The sequence below is a fragment of the Schistocerca gregaria genome, chromosome 2, assembly GCF_023897955.1.
Source record: "Schistocerca gregaria isolate iqSchGreg1 chromosome 2, iqSchGreg1.2, whole genome shotgun sequence".
NCBI classification, from domain to species: domain Eukaryota; kingdom Metazoa; phylum Arthropoda; class Insecta; order Orthoptera; family Acrididae; genus Schistocerca; species Schistocerca gregaria.
In genome coordinates this window covers 564,047,249-564,069,479 of record NC_064921.1, presented here as the reverse complement: position 1 = coordinate 564,069,479, position 22,231 = coordinate 564,047,249, and the positions used below count along the sequence as shown (strand labels likewise).

Sequence of the window (22,231 nt, the reverse complement as noted above, 5' to 3'; positions counted from 1 at the left end):
AAAGTTTAATGCAGTACACTGTTTTCGAAAATCTTTTCTCTCTCCTGCACGTAATGATTCATTTATTCGGAGAGTTTTTAAAATCAAAGCAGACCAGTTTCCTTAGAGTGCCTTTGCTAGCCTGGAATTCCAGCTCTGCATTACGAAAGCTACGACGTTTCAGCAAGGATGATATTTTACAGGATTATACATAATATTGCAGAAACTGCTGTCGAATAAGACTTTTATCTATATCACAAATGATATATCGTATGCGTTTTACCTACCGTCCTTTTGGGTCAGATATCTGATTACTACTCCGCTCTGCTTAAAGTCCCTCCCGTCTGTAGTTTGCACACCGCTGGCTTACTTTAACCTTTGCTTGTCAACATTTGCTTCTGTCATCTCCTCTGTCGGCACTCTCAGACTTTTCTCGTTCTCAGTGAAATTAATGAAGGTAGGAGCAAGTTGCGAATTCTAACGAAACTATAGTCATGTGATCGAGTTATTTCTCTCTACGGCCTGGTAACCAGTCCATCTTGCAAAGTAGCAACTGAGCAGCTACAAGAGCGTCGAGATCCCCAACCCGAGTTTTCTTCGTCGGTATAGAGAACGGATGTCGAGAGTTTGGCTGATGAAATACTTGCCAGGCCCACATTGTCGGACCATAAACACCCAAACCATCATACACTAATTTGGATGGCCTTCTTCCACAGTAGCTATTATCTAGCAATTGTTATTTTTTCCATCTTGAGATTATTGCTATTTAAGAGATTTAAACTGGACGTGCTTCACTTTTAATTACAAAGCGTCATCAGTCGACACAGTGACAAATAATTAAGCTTTGTAGTTGTGAGATAACCTCGAACTCGAACCGTAGAGTTTCTAGTAGTTTAATTACAGCACAATACCACTCATGGAAGGAAATCATTGGAAGATTGATGCAGTCAGGTTTGCAACATGTGTAGGAGCTTGGTGCAATACGTGGCAAGCAGAGTAAGTGAAGTAGGGGCGCTGCCGGTCGGTGTGGCCGTGCGGTTCTAGGCGCTTCAGTCTGGTACCGCGTGACCGCTACGGTCGCAGGTTCGAATCCTGCCTCGGGCATTGACGTGTGTGATGTTCTTAGGTTAGTAAGGATTAAGTAGTTCTAAGTTCTAGGCGACTGATGACCTCAGAAGTTAAGTCGCATAGTGCTCAGAGCCATTTGAACCATTTGAAGTAGGGGCGCTACCACAGGCGTCAACCGAACGGGTATACTGTCCAGGGTGATGCCAAGCACGGGGAGATTCCAGACGTAGACAGAAGAAAAAGCAGGACGCCAGAGGGGAGACATGAGACGAGGCCGCAAAAATACGAAGAAAGATCAGCGTTTAAAGTCCCGTCTGCAACGAGGTCGTTAGAGACGAAGCACTAGCTTGTATTAGGGAAGGATAGGGAAGGAAATCGGCAGTGCCTTATTAAAGGTACGCTCCCGGCATTTGCTCTAAGCGGTTTAGAGAAATCTCGTAAAACCTAAATCTGGGTGGCTTGAAATAGACGACGAAGTGGGGGCGAGAGAAATGATATTGGGTTCTGTGAAGACAGACTGATATATACAGTTAACTGTGTTTATACGGTGCAGAATATTGGTTAGAAGAGTATTTAAGTCAGTTTAATTTTGACAGAGTGCTATGTAGTGTGCACAGACTGGGGCAAGGTAGTTGAAATGCTGTCGAGCTGCGCCGGATTAGCCCTGCGGTCTTAGGCGCTGCAGTCATGAACTGTGCGGCTGATCCCGGCGGAGGTTTGAGTCCTCCCTCGGGCATGGGGGTGTGTGTTTGTCTTAAGATAATTTAGGTTAAGTAGTTTCTAAGCTTAGAGACTGATGACCTTAGCAGTTAAGTCCCATAAGATTTCACACGCATTATTTTTAAATGCTGTCCAACAAGTATGCCTCGGAATAATGATTCCCTATATAAAACAAAACGTGTGTACGTGCCAACACGAATTCTTTACAGACGAATGGAAAAACTAGTAGAAACCGACCTCGGGGAAGATCAGTTTGGATTCCGTAGAAATACTGGAACACATGAGGCAATACTGACCTTACGACTTATCGTAGAAGAAAGATTAAGGAAAGGCAAACCTACGTTTCTAGCATTTGTAGACTTAGAGAAAGCTTTTGACAATGTTGACTGGAATACTCTCTTTCAAATTCTAAAGATGGCAGGGGTAAAATACAGGGCTATTTACAATTTGTGCAGAAACCAGATGGCAGTTATAAGACTCGAGGGGCATAAAAGGGAAGCAGCGGTTGGGAAGGGAGTGAGACATGGTTGTAGCCTGTCCCCGATATTATTCAATCTGTATATTGAGCAAGCAGTAAAGCAAACAAAAGAAAAATTCGGAGTAGGTATTAAAATCCATGGAGAAGAAATAAAAACTTTGAGGTTCCCCGATGACATTGTAATTCTGTCAGACACAGCAAAGGACTGGGACGAGCAGTTGAACGGAATGGACAGTGTTTTGAAAGGAGGATATAAGATGAACATCAACAAAAGTAAAACAAGGATAATGGAATGTCGTCGAATTAAGTCGGGTGATGCTGAGGGAATTAGATTAGGAAACGAGACACCTAAAGTAGTAAAGGAGTTTTGCTATTTGGGGAGGAAAATAACTGATGATGGTTGAAGTAGACAGGATATAAAATGTAGACTGGCAATGGCAAGGAAAGCGTTTCTGAAGAAGTGAAATTTGTTAACACCGAGTATAGATCTAAGCGTCAGGAAGTCATTTCTGAAAGTATTTGTATGGAGTGTAGCCATGTATAGAAGCGAAACATTGACGATAAATAGTTTGGACAAGAAGAGAATAGAAGCTTTCGAAATGTGGTGCTACAGAAGAATGCTGAAGATTAGATGGGTAGATCACATAACTAATGAGGAAGTATTGAATAGGATTGAGGAGAAGAGAAGTTTGTGGCCTAACTTGACCAGAAGAAGGGATCGGTTGGTAGGACATGTTCTGACTCATCAAAGGATCACCAATTTAGTATTGGAGGGTAGCGTGGAGGGTAAAAATCGTAGAGGTAGACCAAGGGATGAATACACTAAGCAGATTCAGAAGGATGTAGGTTGCAGTAGGTACTGTGAGATTAAGAAGCTTGCGCAGGATAGAGTAGCATGGGGAGCTGCATCAAACCAGTCTCAGGACTGAAGACCACAACACAACAACGTGCCAACTATTTCAATCAGTTATTCACCTACAAAGATAACGCATGAACGGATAGAAGAAACGTATGGCAGCTCCGCCACCCCTCCAACTAAAAATAACTGGACGTTACTTCATGTGTGTAGAACTTTTGTGCAGGCGAACAGTACGGCAGAGAACTTTTACCGACTTACAGTGGTACTTAACGTTTCTTGATGCCAGATTCCAGTCGCAGAGTGCTAATAAATTTTTCTTTAAACCCGGATTCTACATATTAGCGCAATCAGACGAAAAAATATTAACAGGTATACTAATTCCGTTGCTTATAAACATTAACATTCAATCTACAGATAATAATAGTCACGTTTTACTAGAATAGTTGCGCCAATGTAAGATAGCACGTATATTTACTGGGCTTACGATACAAAAATATAAGCAGTGTGATTACGAAAGTTACCAATATATGACTATCACTGTGTGTATAAACAATTATATAATGCTGGCGCCATTATGTCAAACAGTAGTTCGTTGTACTACAGCTGGTTCAGCAAATTAGGATAAAACACATTCCCTTGTCTATCCCTTTGCTTGCCAGGTAAAACTACGGTATAACAATAGCCTATGTTGTAGCTAAATGGTTCTGCGTGCCAAGAAGAACTGGAAATCTATAATGTGACTGTCAAACTTAAAACAATATAGAAACAACAATTTGTTTTCACGTAACTAAACTGTCGTTTTTGAGAAGAAGGGTGGATTCACATTGGATTCGGACAAAGACAAGTTTTGAAGAGATCACGAATTTTTGCAGCTGGTTGACGTGGCCTTTCGGAGAAATCTTCGTTAGCTAACATCATATTAGTTGTGAAAGTGTCTTCACTGTAAAATAACCTTCGATGTGTTCTCTGTCAATTATTAAACTATGCAGTAATAAAATATACATAACAGTATTATCTCCCACATAAACAGATGTTTTCATTGCTGTGGCTAATATTCTCCACTTTGAACATATAGGGTAATGCAGCTGAGACAGGCCACTCCAGATATATTCAGAATGAACAAATAAAACGATTTGTGGTTTTCTCCAAGCTGCAGCGGACTATAAGGCGGCGAATTTCCTGATGTTCGCAAGTAAGTTTATTGTTTAGAGTCGCCGAATTGCGACATCGACTTCGTTTTTTTTTCCGTTGGAACTCTATATTTGTTTCTGTGGCACCTGGAAGAAGCTTCTAAGAGATTTTCAACGATTTAACATGTATGAACGTTGATCAAATAATATAAATATGACAGCGCCACAAGCCACTGACTCACCGTGAGGAGAAGAGATTTGAGTGGTTCCACTAACATTTGCCTTGTTATACCAAATGTAAAGAAACACGTAACTCAGGAATGGTTCTTGCCTTTACCTGCGACCTTGAAGCCCATTAGACAGTGTTCTGCTATTGTAGTAATAAGGTAATTTGCTCGTTAAGTTACTGCATCAATCACAATGTGTACACTAGTTGAAAAGTGGACGTGGTTTATGATGAATGCCTTCAAGCTGTGCGGCTGTCTGCTGAAGAGCATCCAGTTCTGGTCAAGCACTTACGATCTGAGTTTGCCAACATTATAAAAAAGTTTTAGAAACTGGAAGTGTAGAGAATGTAACAGGTGAAGGAAATGAAACTCACATTTTAGCACTAGTAACACACACTGCAAATGTCACTAAGAATCATCTCGGAAGTAAGAGAGAAATCAACCAACCGAATGGTCCGTGTACACTAGATTCCATTGCAATCTCATACTCTTCACGTTTCAGTGCATCAACAGCTTCATGACAATGATATCCAATATTGTTAAATTCTCCGAATGACACCTGGGGAAAGCCAAAGTGATGCGGTATATGTATGCAAAATTTTGTTTAAGATAGTAGCATCGTCAACAGACCAAGGGAAAGTCAACCTTCGCAATATACACGAATCATCAGCTGCAAATCCACGCTGGCTGAGGGAAGTACTAAAAAGTTCGCTCTTGGTTCATCAACGTTTCTTGCACATTTTCAAGAGCCGCATCATTGGTCTATGTTTTACTGATGAGAATTTAAGTACGCTCAAGTACCTCGAGTTCCTAAGGACTGTCGCAGTTATTGGAAGGTATCGCCCTGAACATAAGTGTGGTACCAACACAACGGATGTCCCTCCGCACGTGTAATAACAGACCGCCTTAAGAGAACATTTGGAGAGTGTGGAAGGAAACGAAAAATGGTGCGCACACTCATCAAACTTAAAATTTCTATACTTTCATCTGCGGCGAGAATTAAAACAAAAGGACTATTAGGTAACACCGACGACTCCCAAAGGCATCAAATGAGAGATAACTTGTGGCTTTGCTGCCATTAACTCCAGATGAAATTCAAAGGGCAGTATTGTTTCTCCAGAATCACTCCACAGCTTGTAGCAATGTCCAAGGTCAACGTTTCGAACACTTGGTATGACTGTTGTGATAATAAACACGTGAATCGTACGAGAGTGACGTGCTTGCTTCCATTTGCTATAAGAGGGCCAACGTTTGTGGAACCTCTTCTCGTGACGGAGGGGCAATGGTTTGCGGTGCTAGTAACTTGATACAATTTGATCAAGTCCCCTACAGGTTATGTCGTTCAAGTTCTCTTAGCAGCTTCTTCCAAATGCCACAGACAAAGCATACTCGTAAACCACTAGCACCATTAAGAACAAAGTAGGTGTTGTAATACGGCGACTACAAACGACAAAAATTACTTCCGAATATCAGAAAATTCGCCATATTGTCCATTTTGGCAGAAAACGCACCTCAAAATATTTATGAATTCTTTATATATCTGGTGTGGTCTTTCATACCTGCGTCACCCTGTATTATTCGGAACACACTTTTTACATTTCCAAGTGTTCGTGATAAAATTAATATTGAAGTGTTATTTTTTTAGCATTTGACTGATGCCTTCCGTAAGATTTTAACAAACTGGGTAAATGCGGGTAAGTTTCATTGACTATTACAAGAAAAGATTATGTCCCATTTTACCTTTAAAGCACTGGCAAAAGAATTTTGGCTCTTTCCTAAGGCAAATGCGGAAACAAAGAGATGATCTAAATATTCTACTGTCTATTTTTTTCTCCGTAATCACCAACATGTTCTGACATTTTAATTAGTATTAGCAAGTGCTTGTAACACGATAGCACATCGACGTTTGTATTTATTTAACAACAAGAGGTAGAACAGGCAGAACAAATAATTTAAAGATGTTTTACGTTTGCGCCGGCTAATGTGACCGAGCGGTTATAGGCGCTTCAGTCTGGAACCGAGTTGCTGCCACGGTTGAAGGTTTGAATCCTGCCTCGGGCATGGATGTGCGTGCTGTCGTTAGCTTAATTAGGCTTAAGTAGTTCTAAGTCTAGGGGACTGATGACCTCAGATGTGCTTAGAGCATTTGAACCATTTTTTTCCGTTTGGACTTCGTAAGCTGTTAAGGAAATTCCAAATATTGCAGTAGTCGTATTTGAATTCGCTCCGAAACATCGACGTCTGGAATTTTAAATTCCTACCATCTTCCCATACAAATTACTCTTGAGGTTTCGGTACAGTAGCAACACTACCACTAGGCTGAACTCTGAAAGCAAATCTGAATTCAGGAAAGAAAATGAAATGTTTCTCAACTTATTGAGCATTTATAAGTACATCCCTGGAAATTGAAATAAGAACACCGTGAATTCATTGTCCCAGGAAAGGGAAACTTTATTGACACATTCCTGGGGTCAGATACATCACATGATCACACTGACAGAACCACAGGGATATAGACACAGGCAACAGAGCATGCACAATGTCGGCACTAGTACAGTGTATATCCACCTTTCGCAGCAATGCAGGCTGCTATTCTCCCATGGAGACGATCGTAGAGATGCTGGATGTAGTCCTGTGGAACGGCTTGCCATGCCATTTCCACCTGGCGCCTCAGTTGGACCAGCGTTCGTGCTGGACGTGCAGACCGCGTGAGACGACGCTTCATCCAGTCCCAAACATGCTCAATGGGGGACAAATCCGGAGATCTTGCTGGCCAGGGTAGTTGACTTACACCTTCTAGAGCACGTTGGGTGGCACGGGATACATGCGGACGTGCATTGTACTGTTGGAACAGCAAGTTCCCTTGCCGGTCTAGGAATTGTAGAACGATGGGTTCGATGACGGTTTGGATGTACCGTGCACTATTCAGTGTCTCCTCGACGATCACCAGAGGTGTACGGCCAGTGTAGGAGATCGCTCCCCACACAATGATGCCGGGTGTTGGCCCTGTGTGCCTCGGTCGTATGCAGTCCTGATTGTGGCGCTCACCTGCACGGCGCCAAACACGCATACGACCATCATTGGCACCAAGGCAGAAGCGACTCTCATCGCTGAAGACAACACGTCTCCATTCGTCCCTCCATTCACGCCTGTCGCGACACCACTGGAGGCGGGCTGCACGATGTTGGGGCGTGAGCGGAAGACGGCCTAACGGTATGCGGGACCGTAGCCCAGCTTCATGGAGACGGTTGCGAATGGTCCTCGCCGATACCCCAGGAGAAACAGTGTCCCTAATTTGCTGGGAAGTGGCGGTGCGGTCCCCTACGGCACTGCGTAGGATCCTACGGTCTTGGCGTGCATCCGTGCGTCGCTGCGGTCCTGTCCCAGGTCGACGGGCACGTGCACCTTCCGCCGACCACTGGCGACAACATCGATGTACTGTGGAGACCTCACGCCCCACGTGTTGAGCAATTCGGCGGTACGTCCACCCGGCCTCCCGCATGCCCACTATACGCCCTCGCTCAAAGTCCGTCAACTGCACATACGGTTCACGTCCATGCTGTCGCGGGATGCTACCAGTGTTAAAGACTGCGATGGAGCTCCGTATGCCACGGCAAACTGGCTGACACTGACGGCGGCGGTGCCCAAATGCTGCGCAGCTAGCGTCATTCGACGGCCAACACCGTGGTTCCTGGTGTGTCCGCTGTGCCGTGCGTGTGATCATTGCTTGTACAGCCCTCTCGCAGTGTTCGGAGCAAGTATGGTGTGTCTGACACACCAGTATCAATGTGTTCTTTTTGCCATTTCCAGGAGTGTATTATTAAATGTCCATCGTTAGGACTGTCAGAAATAAAACCCGAAGTAAATGGAAATGCGTATTTGATGAACTTTGAAATACCATGGCTTCCCTTCGAATAGCAGAGCAAAGACACTGCTCAACACACAGGTCCACGCTTTCGTCGAAGCTGCGTAATAAATGCCTCATGAAAAGTAATAAATGTGCATTTTATTACGTGCTGCTGTCATAGACGTAATTTATCACAGCTTCAACATAAACGTTCCCTTTGGTACGGATAGGTTTTGACGTATGTCTGCAGAGTTGCGTCTTCAAAAATGGCAGTTCCCTTCAGTTCGAACTTCTTCGCTCGGAAGAGTTTCCCGGGCAAAAAGGATAGGCTTACCTCGCAGAGCGTGCACTAATGAAGTTGATCCTCCCCTAGCGAGGGGCCGGCGCCCGCAAAGGGTTTCTACTGGCACCACGTGCTCCTGCCACCCCATTCGCTGCGCGCCGTGAGGGACTGCAGACGGACGCCGGATGACGTCACTCGCATTTAAATTGGAAATGCATTAAACAACCCCCTGGTCCCCTGCACGTGAATCAATGCTCAGATAACGTCATCGCACGCGGGCAGGGATTAGTAGCCAGCATCCGATCGATGCGCGTTCGCTTTGATGGATCTCGGGGGCCCAACAGACGGCTCGCCGTGTCCGCCTCTGGCTGAGCGCGTGTCACATTCGGTACCCTCGCGCCAACTTAAATTACGAGTCGCCTGTCCGTGATGAATGGGGAACCCAGATTTTTAGTCAAGTATTGGTTGTGGTGTCAGTGGCGTTTTTCGTTTCTCGGAGTTGACGCAGTACGCTGGTGGTCTAGTGTGCTGAGATGCACTCGCAACTTCAGGAAATTGAAAATGTAATACAACAGTAAGCAACGTACTGCGCTGATGAGGAATTCAGTTTTATATCTATGCACCAGCCACAGAAGGAATACATAGAAAGATAGATCCCTTATCATGTAGCTACAAAATAGCAGATCAGAAACTGGAAGCAGTTAATTCCATAATTATCTGGGAGTACGCATTAGGAGTGATTTAAAATGGAATGATCATATAAAGTTGATCGTCGGTAAAGCAGATGCCAGACTGAGATTCATTGGAAGATTCCTAAGGAAATGCAATCCGAAAACAGAGGAAGTAGGTTACAGTACGCTTGTTCGCCCACTGCTTGAATACTGCTCAGCAGTGTGGGATCTGTACCAGATAGGGTTGATAGAAGAGATAGAGAAGATGCAACGGAGAACAGCACGCTTCGTTACAGGATCATTTAGTAATGGCGAAAGCGTTACGGAGATGATAGATAAACTCCAGTGGAAGACTCTGCAGGAGAGACGGCCAGTAGCTCGGTACCGGCTTTTGTATTTGTAACAAGTTTTCTTTACTTTTCGTCTATGGTCACAATCTTTTTGTTTAACAGATTAAAGGTTTCGGTCTTTAATGACCATCATCAGATCTGTGTTATAAAAATAAAGCCCTAATGTAGTGGACTTTGTTGTTATGAAACAGATCTGATGCTGGTCATTAAAGACCAAAACCGGTAATCTGTTAAACAAAAAGATTGTCACCATAGACGTAAATTAAAGGAAACTTATTGTTTATAAATTTATTTAAATACTTCAGAAGCCGCTGTACAGTTAATGTTGGAGTGTACACCGTACGAATATTCTTTATTTCCTATTTCATTCGTGTTGTGAAAGAGGGGAAAGAGGCTGTCTACATTCTTCCACCTGCGTGAGTTCTCTTACGAAAGCCCTTGGAGAATGGGGTTAGCGTAGTCAAGTGTGGGGAGCTTTAGTGCTCTAAGAGCTACTCTTTAAGTTACAAACGAATTTATTTTTTATTTTTGTTGTGGATGAAGTGATGCGTACACCTTCTTACAGACAGAAGTTGTGTGCTCAGTCCTCTCTAAACGATGGTCCATAATTACCCCTTCGTTCTTTTCAGAAGAATAAATTGTCTCATCTGTGCCGTGTGAGATTAATGGTGTAAGAGAACAATCTCCAGCCATCTCGGAATAGATTATTATAGGTCTTGAATGATTCTGAAGGTAATCTTATACACTACTGGCCATTAAAATTGCTGCACCAAGAAGAAATGCAGATAACATACGGGTATTTGTTGGACAAATATATTATACTGGAACTGACATGTCATTACATTTTCACGCAATTTGGGTGCATAGATCCTGAGAAATCAGTACCCAGACCAACCGCCTCTGGCCACAATAACGGCCTTGATACGCCTGGGCATTGACTCAAACAGAGCTTGGATGGCGCGTACACGCACAGTTGCCCATGCAGCCTCAACACGATACCACAGTTCATCACGAGTAGTGACTGGCGTAGTGTGACGAGCCAGTTGCTCGAGCACAATTGACCAGACGTTTTCGGTTGGTGACAGATCTGGAGATTGTGTTTGCCAGGGCACCCTTCGAACATTTTCTATGTCCAGAAAGGCCCGTACAGGACCTGCAACATGCGGCCGTGCATTATCCTGCTGAAATGTAGGGTTTCGCTAGATTGAATGAAGGACAGAGCTACGGGTTGCAACACATCTGAACTGTAACGTCCACTGTTCAAAGTGCCGTCAGTGCGAACAAGAGGTGACCGAGACGTGTAACCAATGGCACCACATACCATCACGCCGGGCAATACGCCAGTATGGCGATGACGAATACAAGCTTCCACTGTGCGTTTACCGCGATGTCGCCGAACACGAATGTGACCATCATAATGCTGTACACAGAACCTGGATTCATCCGAAAAAATAACGTTTTGCCATTCGTCCACCCAGGTTCGTCGTTGAGTACACCATTGCAGGCGCTCCTGTCTGTGATGGAGCGTCAAGGGTAACCGCAACCATGGTCACCGAGCTGATAGTCCATGCTGCTGCAAACGTCGTCGAACTATTGGTGTAGATGGTTTTTGTCTTGCAAACGTCCCCATCTGTCGACTCATTGATCGAGACGTGGCTGCACGATCCGTTACAGCCATGCGGATAAGATGCCTGTCATCTCGACTGCTAGTGATACGAGACCGTTGGATCCAGCACGGCGTTCCGTATTACCCTCCTGAACCGACCGATTCCATATTATGGTAATGGTCATTGGATCTCGACCAACGCGATCAGCAATGTCGCGATACGATAAACCGCAATCGTGATAGGCTACAATTCTACCTTTATCAATGTCGGAAACGTGATGGTAGGCATTTCTCCTCCTTACACGAGGCATCACAACAACGTTTCACCAGGCGACGCCTGCCAACTGCTGTTTGTGTATGAGAAATCGGTTGGACACTTTCCTCATGTCAGTAGGTTGTAGGTGTCGTCACCGGCGCCAACCTTGTGGGGATGCTCTGGAAAGCTAATCATTTGCATATCACAGCATGTTCTTCCTGTCGGTTAAATTTCGCGTCTGTAGCATGTCATCTTCGTGGTGTGGCAATTTTAATGGCCAGTAGTGTGCTCGTGCTCACAAAACTAGCTGTGTCAACAGGGGACCTTTCGTCTTGCAACACAGGATCACCATTAAGGATAAAACATTGTAACATGAGCCAAAATGGTCACATAATCATTGGCAGTAATGCGAAGTTTCAGGGTAACCATGTGGCCCATGTTATTTCACGATATGGACTCGCAAACCTCCGCGATGTTTTACTTATGGGACGTAATCTCAGCCAGAAGTCGGAACCAATGTGAAAAAAGACTCATAAAACCAAAAAACTTTCTTCCATTGCTCCATAGCCCACGTTTTATGGTTTCGGTACCACTTTTTCCTGTCACGACGTCAATTAATGTCGTTTTAGTGCTTGATAGGGTTTGCAAGTCCGACATTCAGTTCCGCAGTGACGTTTGCAGTTTTTTCGTCACGGTCCTATTCAATGACCGTACGTCACGGTCTTTCAACACTCAGCACACACTTTCGTCCACAATGTGACTTGATCTTCGATACGGTGCCTTTCAAAGCACAGAACGCTTCGGCTACCTTCGTTACGGGAGTATTCATCATTGGAGCACCAACATTTTGTCAACGTTCGCGTTCGCTTAGCTCGGACATTCTGCTCTTAGGCAAAAGTAAAATACTGTTCTGGTTACGACTGATACTTTCAATGTACTGAAAGCACTACACAGGTGACTTGCATGGTCAAATACGGCAGCTTGACTTTCAGGCTTGGTTATCATCAGCATTTCTCACGGTGTTTGACTTGTCTTGTCCAACCCCTGCAGTGCTATTCCAACAATTTGTCTTCCATGTGCCATCCTAAATACTTATTGCTATAAGTAATCGCTGTATTTCATATGTTTTTTATTATTACCACCCATTCAACGTGTTCTAGATGTTTACCACAAATCCTGAACCTCACATTATCAATTTCTATCGCTTTACTGTGGTTGTTACCCAACATTTGCCTCTATTTGAAGAGTCACAATTCGTTCAATCTAGCGTAAAGTCCCTGTAGAGTACCTTAAGGTGGTTCGACAGTGACATCGTACTGTACGCAGTAGCATCGCCAGACAACAATCTTACAATGCTTCTGATCCCATCTGACATGTCGTTGATGTATATTGAGAACATTGGACATATTATTACGTTTTCAAGGGACACAGATTTCGTTACTTTCATTTCTTTAGAACTTTCACCTTCCGTTACGACGTACTACGGTTGTCAAGTACACCTCACCTTGAGCCAAATACATACTTGATAAGATACTACGTTTGATCGTATCTTCAGTGGAAGCTCATGATATCGTACAATGACGAACACCTTTCGGCAATCTAGAAGACAGAATCTACCAGTTTACCTGTATTTGTTATTCGCAAGATCTAACAAATGAATAAAGCGTTGTGTGTTTTACACGAGTGGTAGCACGTTACACATAGAAATAAGGAAATCGAGATTACGTATAAATAAAACTGGCGATGAAATCATTGTTCGCTTGAGATGAGGGTTGCAACATACAATTGTTCTCCATCATAAGCCCGCTGCTCTCTTCATATCTGACTCTCTCACCTCTTGTTACGCTGTAGCCTAAACAGGCGTATGGTGAAACAGGATAGCAGTCATAATGTCATATCAGTACGGGTAACTACTGTTGCAAGGAGAGAAGGAGCCACTAAAATCTAAAACATAAGAATTAAGAGGACAGTCCGACATTAAATGTGTGCCTTTCCCGATGTAACAGATAACATGCAGATTTCTGGGTATCACTACATTGCATTTCCTTATTTTCAACATGCAGTACTATTGCAATATATGTAGCCTTCCTGTGACGCTCCATTTATGGAGTGTAATGTAACAGCTGCTTCGCAGTTGACTTAAATCACGTGCTTAACGTCACCATTCCTTCTTCAAGCGGATAAAATAAGCGAACACAAGTGAGTAGCTCTATAGTCAGTTACAATCAAGTACTCTTACCTTGAATTGATTTTTTCGACCGTGCTTTCTTGAATAATTCTGCCTTCAGCGTAACAGATGTTCCGTAGTTCAATGTTTTCCTAACATGTTTCGTGGTGTTACACGAATATCAGTCAATTTTTCTTTATTTTACATAATAGGATATATGGTTGCCAATATTACTATTTGTCTCGTGTAGTATTTTCATAGATGTTGCAGCTCCTTAAAATACTCATAATACATTCATTACGAAAACTTGCTTAAATTTCGCTGTGATCATGCTTGCCGCTAGTATTTGAAGCCATGGCCGACAAGTAAAAGGAAAGGAAAGAGAACCATGAGGATGAAGGTCACTGGCTGAAGTAAAGAAGATTATAAGTAATTTTATACAGAGAATATTGTAAGCAGCTTAAGAGTTGATTTAATTAAGGACTTAATACGTATTTGCATTTCAGTTGTGTATATCGTAACACGCCTGTATTCAATAACGTATACACAGTGTGTCCACTGAACGGTCTTCCGTCAGTGTACTGAAGGAAGTATCGTACAACGGCCTGTTCACTTCAGTAAAATAAAAAATAAATTTTGATTATCTGATCCTCTTGAAATTGGCCTTATTGTTACTTTTAAATATCAAATAAAACAATTTCTTCATTGAATCTTCTGAATTTATAAATTCCACAGAAAACTAGTTCACAAGATATGTGTCTCAAAAGATTCCACAAGGCTGCTTCCCACAATTAAACATTTCCGTCGTTCCTTAGTTGCCTCAAAATCCAGGGAGAAAAGTTCCACCTTTGTAATTAAATGAAAGGCAGTTGGTTTCCTGCCGTACGCGTTTCGCTTCTTTTATTTATGAAGCGTCTTCAGTGGTCTGTAATACATTTTTTACACGTATGACAAATGAATTATGTGGTAGTGATAAGTATATTACTGTATTACGTTTCCTCGTGTCTTGCGATTGTTTTTCGGGTTATAAACAACTTCTGCAGCACAAGATTCGTGGGGTTAAATTATAGTTCGCTTCACTTGCAACTTACAATCTTGCTAGACCACGTGTTTGGCTGTATGTCTCTGGATATGTGTTTGCTCGGTCTCTGGATTCCAGAGGGCCGATTTCCCGCGTTTCTTCCTTTTTTTTTTTTTTTTTACACGCACATTCATTACTATGTTTCATTGTGTGTTGAACATGTGTGTGTTTACAGTGTGCAGTACTGCCATCATGAGGCACCCAACATGGAACAGAACATAAAATTACTACAGTGACGAAGTACAACAAAACCTTTCATACCCAAGGAGCTCTTTCCATGAAAAAGGAAGTATTAATGACGAAATCAATGTAATAAATAACTCACTGACCATATTAGCCACAAAAACAATACCAACAGAAAAGTGGAACACAACCAGAGCAAATAAGCAATGAATTCTCGCTCTCCTTTCCTCCCTACTTTCTTCCCATCCCCCTCCCTCCCTCCCTCCCTCCCTCTCTCCTTCTCTCCTTCTTTCCTTCTCTTCCCCCCTCCCTCTCTCTCTCTCTCTCTCTCTCTCTCTCTCTCTCTCACACATATATAGAGAAATACATAAACACACAAAAAAATCCACTCCCATAAACAATAACACATTCACACTTAACAAAAACCACACATAAAATCAAATTTAAAACAATCAGCAATAAAAAAAGTAGCGGAAAATTAAGTAATCTGACAGGAGATTTAAAAAGTTGCCAAATTGTGCTAGTGAGTTTTCATCTCAGTCCTATAGTGCCACTGTGGAAATAGGTCAGTTGTCCCAAGATTAAATTGTTGGGATATCCAAGATAGTATTTTATGCTATGGAATTCAGGATAGTAGAGAGTGTGTATTGTTGCCAGGTATCCACAGATATCACACACCTGAGACAAATATGTTTGTTTCCTCTGCAGGTCCGAGCCTGCCTGTTAAACAAGGTATGTTTTTTCTTCTTCCCCTGTGAGCCAATGATTCTGGGACGAAGAGCGCTGTCTCCCAAGGTCATCCCCCTCCCTCTTTGCAAGAACAAAGTGCATTTCCTCACCTGAGAGGAAGGGTATTTTCCCACCATGTGATTCTCAGTTCCCTGGCATGTCAAAACCTCTATGCTGGAATAAGGAAGTAAGTCAAAGCCTGTGGAAACCTAAACATACTTTTCACCCTAAGAGCAGTAACCAGTCTGGATTTCTCCTGGTGAGATGCTAGACTGCTAACCACAATCATAAAAAAAACAGTGACTTTCTCACGCAGGTCCAAGCCTTTCAGCATTATGCTGTTGGCTACATAACTATATTCTTCACCATATAGGTAGTATCCAGACTGGACTTTTCTGCTAACTTACTTTTAGTTCCTAGGCGTAAAATGGTGATACATTCACAAACCGTAAGGTTGAAATGATGGGAAACCTTTTTGATATCAGAGCTAGACCATTAATTCCAACTTTAAACACTGTATAGCTTCTTGGCACAGCATATACGGTTTCCAGGCACCAATTGTTGAATGTGTGGGACAGGAATAGGAGAGGTTTACACTCAGAATTTAACTTACATTAGCGCCTTTTAGGTCTTTGCCATGCAGTATCAGGACATGTCGATTGCCAGTTGACCTGCATTGCCACTCTGCTGACTCCGAGACACGTCGCTCAGGTGTTGAACTTCTGTGATCATCAACCATCAAGCCTCTGGAGGACCATCAGACTGGGCTGGGGGTGTTCGCACAAGCACTGACCTGCCACCACCGGTGAGACGTACACATTTAGGTCGACTGCCTCCATTCAAGTCAGAGCAGTTATCGTGTAGAACAGTCCACATGATGTCATGCAGTCTCCTGGCCGACAGGCAGGCAGAAGTCCTGTGATAATGCAATTTTGCCTCCAGTTTGGCACGTAGGAAAACATCTGCTGTCCAGTGCGAACTGAATATCCCACCATAGTAGACTACACGAATTCCCACATAGAGCAAGGCTGATTATAACTGTACGGTATCTGGCCTCTTTGTTCCCGCAATGCATCACTTTTATATGTGTTTCTGAAGTCTTAAACACGCCTCAGTTTTAAAAACACTGCAGGAATTGACACATCCATTACTGTTGCACACCACAGTGTCGCAGCTGAGGAGGTTCTCTTTAGCATTAAATTGAATCGTATGTCGCAGTTCAATAACGACGCATTAGCTTGACGATGCACATCACGTGACTGAGTACAAATGGCAAGGCAACGGGAGCACACTATCTCACTACTTTTGCACCGTGCTGTTACTTGTATTACTCGTCGATGCTGCATGACGGAAGTCTTTGATAGGTTTTCTGGGTGGCATAGAGCATCCAGTTATTACGAAAACTGCGTCCCTTTCCAGTTCAGCGGATCGATCTTTTCATTCCGACAATTCATAATAACCTCTATAAATTCAAGAATTGGATTGTTTCTGGGAGAACACCATAGGTAGCAGAACCTGTAGAAATTAATAGGTATAAATCTGATATGTGCAGAACAAAGGCATTAGGTTGCAATGTTAAGGCTTTTCCATTACTGTGGTGGACTCAAAACCACAAAAAGTAAGGAACTGAGTGTTCCACAGTTTTTGACAAATGTTGATGTTAGTACCGACATCAGAGGTTTCCACAAGGTTTTTAAGTAATTTACAGTGATATGAATATGTTTTCCTCAACAAGGGATCTTGTGCAGTGTATACATTAGCTAGAATCTAGGTAAAATTTGAAAGGAGAACAGTGATATAGCGGCTTGTTAATGTTTTTTGGAATGAAAGTTCTAGGAAATAGTGCAGAATATAATTGCTCATCTGTGATGATTTTCCTCTGCAGCACATGGTGCTTTCCGAGAATAGTTCCAACAATGTGTCTTCGATTTGCTTCCTGTAACTTACGAAGTCCAAGAACGCCTACACTGTATTTGCGAAAAATGTTCATGATCATATGATAAAGATTTAATATGCTTCATGCAATTTCACAGTTTTACCGGCACTATATCTCTCAAGTGAATTATGTACTAGTGTATATATTTATCTAATGCTGAAAGTTTTCACTATAGGGTAATCCCTGCTGTTTCTCTGTACCTAACTACAGTACACTGCACCAAATAACATAAAGTTATAGTAGCAAGTCAGAGAGGTGCCACAAATTTTTGTATGAGACTACAATCATAGTCAACTACTCTACACACACCTTCAAACGAATGTAGCACGATTAAGCCCTTGTATTACGACACCTATCCTGAAGGTGTATCGAGTTAATTATCAGACATAGACACTGTATACTTCCACATAATTTCCAAATTATTTCGGATGAATGCAATTATGTTTCTTTCAGCAAAGGCTTCTCTCGGAAGTCTTTTGCTGACGACGATTGTGTATGGTCGTGATAGTGAGGTCTGTTGCTAGGTTTACGCCTGTCAGCAGATGTAGCATGCAAACGAATCAATTATTCAGCAGTTTCTTCTAGAGGTATCTCACAGATATATTTACACAACTCCTGCAAATTGCGTTTCAGATGCATTCAGACCAGGCGCACATGATGGTTAAGTCATCAACATTCCTCCTCAAACCACTGTAGCGCGATTGAATCTTATATTACAGTTGGTTACTGTAGACTCTCCTGTGTCCAGCCCAATGTGGCGGAATGTCAAGCAACCACATAACAAAAAACAAGGTAGGCCGGAAATCTGTAAAGACTGGTTTGATTCCTGCCGAACATCCAGTCTCGAATGGTGCTTTTCCTACTCAATTCCAAAGCAATAGTTTTGGCTGCGGCTCCATTATCAAGTCACATTACTGTGCATAGTTTCTGATCCATAGTCAGTACTGGTTTTTTGGTTATCACCCATCTCAGACTCCTTCACTGAAACACGAAGGAACGCACAGAACAACAATTTAACAACGCATGCACTTTGGACATCTGATGTGCAACTGAAGAAGAAAAGAACTCATACCTGACAATAGAGCTGCTTCCTATGTGTGTTCATTGCTGCTTGTGACCGCTGGAAGCGGGTTTCGAGGTATTGCATGTAGAAGAGCGTTTCCGTTAATTTAACCAATATTACCAACGTAGAATACAACTTATGATTTGACTCCAGTGGCACAATTGGGCTATTTTTGAATTCTCCCCCCCCCCTCCACCACTGAAATTTGATTTTCCTCCATTTTTTTACTTCTCCTTCCATTTTATACATGGACTAATTTTCGTATGGCAGCGGCATAAGTGGGAGTGGAGAGAGAAACCTGGCAACTTCGCATACTGTCGTAGAGGAGGCAGAGCGAGGAGTGGGTATATCTGACTATTATGCACTCTGTGCTGGTTCTGCCCTAGTCTGCCTACTACAAACTAGATGTCATGGTGACTTCTATTACTACCATGGGACTAGTGGATGCTTAGGTGAATGTTTTCCATAGCATAACAGTTTCTGTAATATGAAATAAACAGGAATGTAACATGAGCTGCAGTTGCCCTCTCAGTCAATGAGCCTCGGTCCCCTTGTGGTTGTGCGATTCCCAATATGCATGTTAGTGTTTGGTGTAGTGAAACTGAGATTTAGGTTTGGGCAGGGAATCGTTCTAGGATAAACAGTTGGTAAGGTGATCGCCTGCGAAAACCATAAAGCCTAGGTTCGTGTCCTGGTACTTCACGAATTTTTTTCAGCTATGTATGATACCCGCGAAAAAATCGCGTGTTGTATTTTATGTGTGTGTAAAAAGTTATCTCAAACTTTCTTGATCTGTTGTTAAGTGTAACCGCTTAGTACTGGTTTTTGCTTAGACAGGTATTTCGTCTGTGGTAGCGACGTACTGTTAGTTAAATGACTTGCGCCTGTCGTTTACCATTATGTGAACAGCTGTTAATTGTTCCTTATATTTCATTCACTGTTAAGTGCGACCTCTTAATTGTGCAGTGGGTGGGATGATTTCCATTTTCGTATATTTTTTTTTATTTTTTTGCCGGCTGTAAACCGATGAAACTATTATTTAACAGATTATATGTGTTAATTGTGTGTAAAGTTATGAAACTTCACTGTATACGACCATTAGTTGTTTGTTTCTACTTGACCTTTCAATTATTGGAGTGCATTACTTGTGATGATTTAATGAAAATTTACTGGGATATGCAGGTTAAGGATTCTGCATAAATATTGAATTCGAACAAGAAGAAAACACTGCCGTATTATGATTCCTTTGTGACCTTGGCCATATAGCCTCCCTTGTTTTTCCCCATTGTTATGGTTTGATTTATATGCAGATTTGTGATCAATCACCGAACCAGTTCTGGCCCATTTCCATACTCTTCCATCAGGTTGCTGAGGGTCTGAGATTACTTTCCACGATAGATCTGACTAAATTTCATAAACTGCCTCTCCATGATAAGATATCGCTTACAGGATATTGCATGTCGAGCTTGCTTGAAGAACGTACGATATAGTTGTCAGTAAATACATGTTGCCAAAACGTGAACCGCTGCGTTTCGGACTGTATGATATTCATATACGCTCCTTCGAGAGGTTATGCCTTACATCTCTCCAAATAAATGGCTTGCATGTACTTACGGTACTATGTTGGTATTTGTATGGCTCTTCTGTAAATCTGACGAAGTAGCCGAATTAGGCAATTGTGTACAATTATTGGTCTGAAAGCACTTAACGATGGTCTTTCTATTTCAAGTGAATGATATTATTGAATTCTACAAAATATTGTAAGTAATTGAATAATTTGTTCTAAGTCTACTACAGAAGAATTCATGCATTTTTTGCTATAGTAAATACACCTTCAAAATTAATTTCTTTTGCACTATTGGTTACAGCAATATTGGTTAGAAATGAAGGTTGGCTCGAATACAATAAAATATTTTGCGGTAATGAATGCCTGACGTAGTGGATACCTAATGAAAAACTTTTCTCAGCGGACGAGAGAGTTATTTCTAGTGCATAGTGTACCTAGGGGCACATGGTATATCATTTTCAGTGTCTCAATCTAATGACCAATTATAATCACGTGAGGGAATGCGCACCAGAGACTGCAATAAGTCGGTCCCGCCATTTTCTTCTCATTTTATTGTTGTGAGACGTCAGATTGTGTACTGTGCAGCCTTTGTAAATACTACCACAGCTTCGTATTATTCAAGTGCTGTATAACTGTATTAAAGATGAAAGTCACATAATCCTATGGTGAGTAAAACTGAGTATATTTTTAAAACTAATTACATAACTTGTGGACGGTTAAGCCCTATATTTTTGGAACCTTACCATGTTGTACCTTTACACGGAAGCAGGTCCTCTACCATGGAACACGTGATATTTTGAGTGGACTGAGTGTCTTCAGTGTCTTAACTATTTTCGCTCAGCTACTGCACTATTGTGGAATAGTTTTTCGTCTTCTTGCTGTAGACTGGAGACTAATATAATACGTCCTCTGACTGTTTTATCATGATAGTAGTTGTACCCTCGTACGGAACTGAAATGGGGAAATAAACACCACACACAAGAGGTCAATTAGAGATTTAAAAATGTGCTGTTACAGAAGGATGGAGGAGATGGACTGCGTAGATTCGATAATAATAATAATTGAAGACCTGCAGCATCGAATTAGGGACAAAAGACTTTCATAGCAGAGCAGCACTAAAATAATGGATACACTGATAGCACATATTCACAGGTACTTTACATATACATCTTCTTGACTATTCTGCACTTCACACTTGAATACCAGGCAGAGGATTCAGAGAGTTACCTTCGGACTATTTCTCTACTGTTTCACGCTGGAACAGTGAGCTGGAAAAACGAACACTTTTAAATCTTTCCGTTCTTGATCCAATTACCCTAATTTTGTCACTATGATAACTCCTTCCTAATTAAGTTAGTGTTAACAAAATGTTTTTGCCTTCTGCGGAGAAAGCTGTTGACTGAAATTTCGGTAACAACCTGGCCCCAACGGGAAACGCCTTTGTTTTAAGGATTACCAAACCAACTCACTGCTCTTATTGGTGACAGTCTTCTCATTATTACGTGATATTACAAAACAAGATCTGTTTCTTTGCACCTTTCGATGCCCTCCGTTACTTTTATTTGGTACGAATCCCATACAGAACAACAATAATGTAGAGAAGGACGGACAGCGTGGTGTAGGTAGACTCAGTGGTAGACCTATTGCATGTTGGAAGTGCTCTGCAAATAAAACGTAGTCTGTAGTTCTGTGCTATCGTTACACTTTAAGTTGTTGGTAATTGTAGATCCTAGGGCATTAACTACTAGCGTATTTGGTAATACAGGGAAGAGTGAGAGGGCAAAATTTCTAGTCAGAGAGGTTGAAGCGAATGTAGGTTGCAGAGATGAAAGTATAGGACAGGATGACTAGCGTCGAAGTGAGCAACGTCCTACTCTCTGGGCTGCTTGATATCACAAGAGCTTAGCTACTTGATCCATAAGTGTAATATTTTCCACCATCGTGCCACGTATCATTCTGGCGTAGATGATAGATGCAGAACTTGCAATACGAAAGATGTTCAAGTAACTTACAGGTATACAGTGGGTTGAC

The 22,231-nt window shown here is 42.2% G+C and overlaps 1 protein-coding gene across 2 annotated transcripts in view; it reads left to right on the top strand.

Moving 5' to 3' along the window:
• Window positions 1-22,231, top strand: part of LOC126332527 (leucine-rich repeat-containing protein 15-like) — an 889,610-nt gene that overhangs the window by 825,294 nt on the left and 42,085 nt on the right. The window lies entirely within an intron of this gene.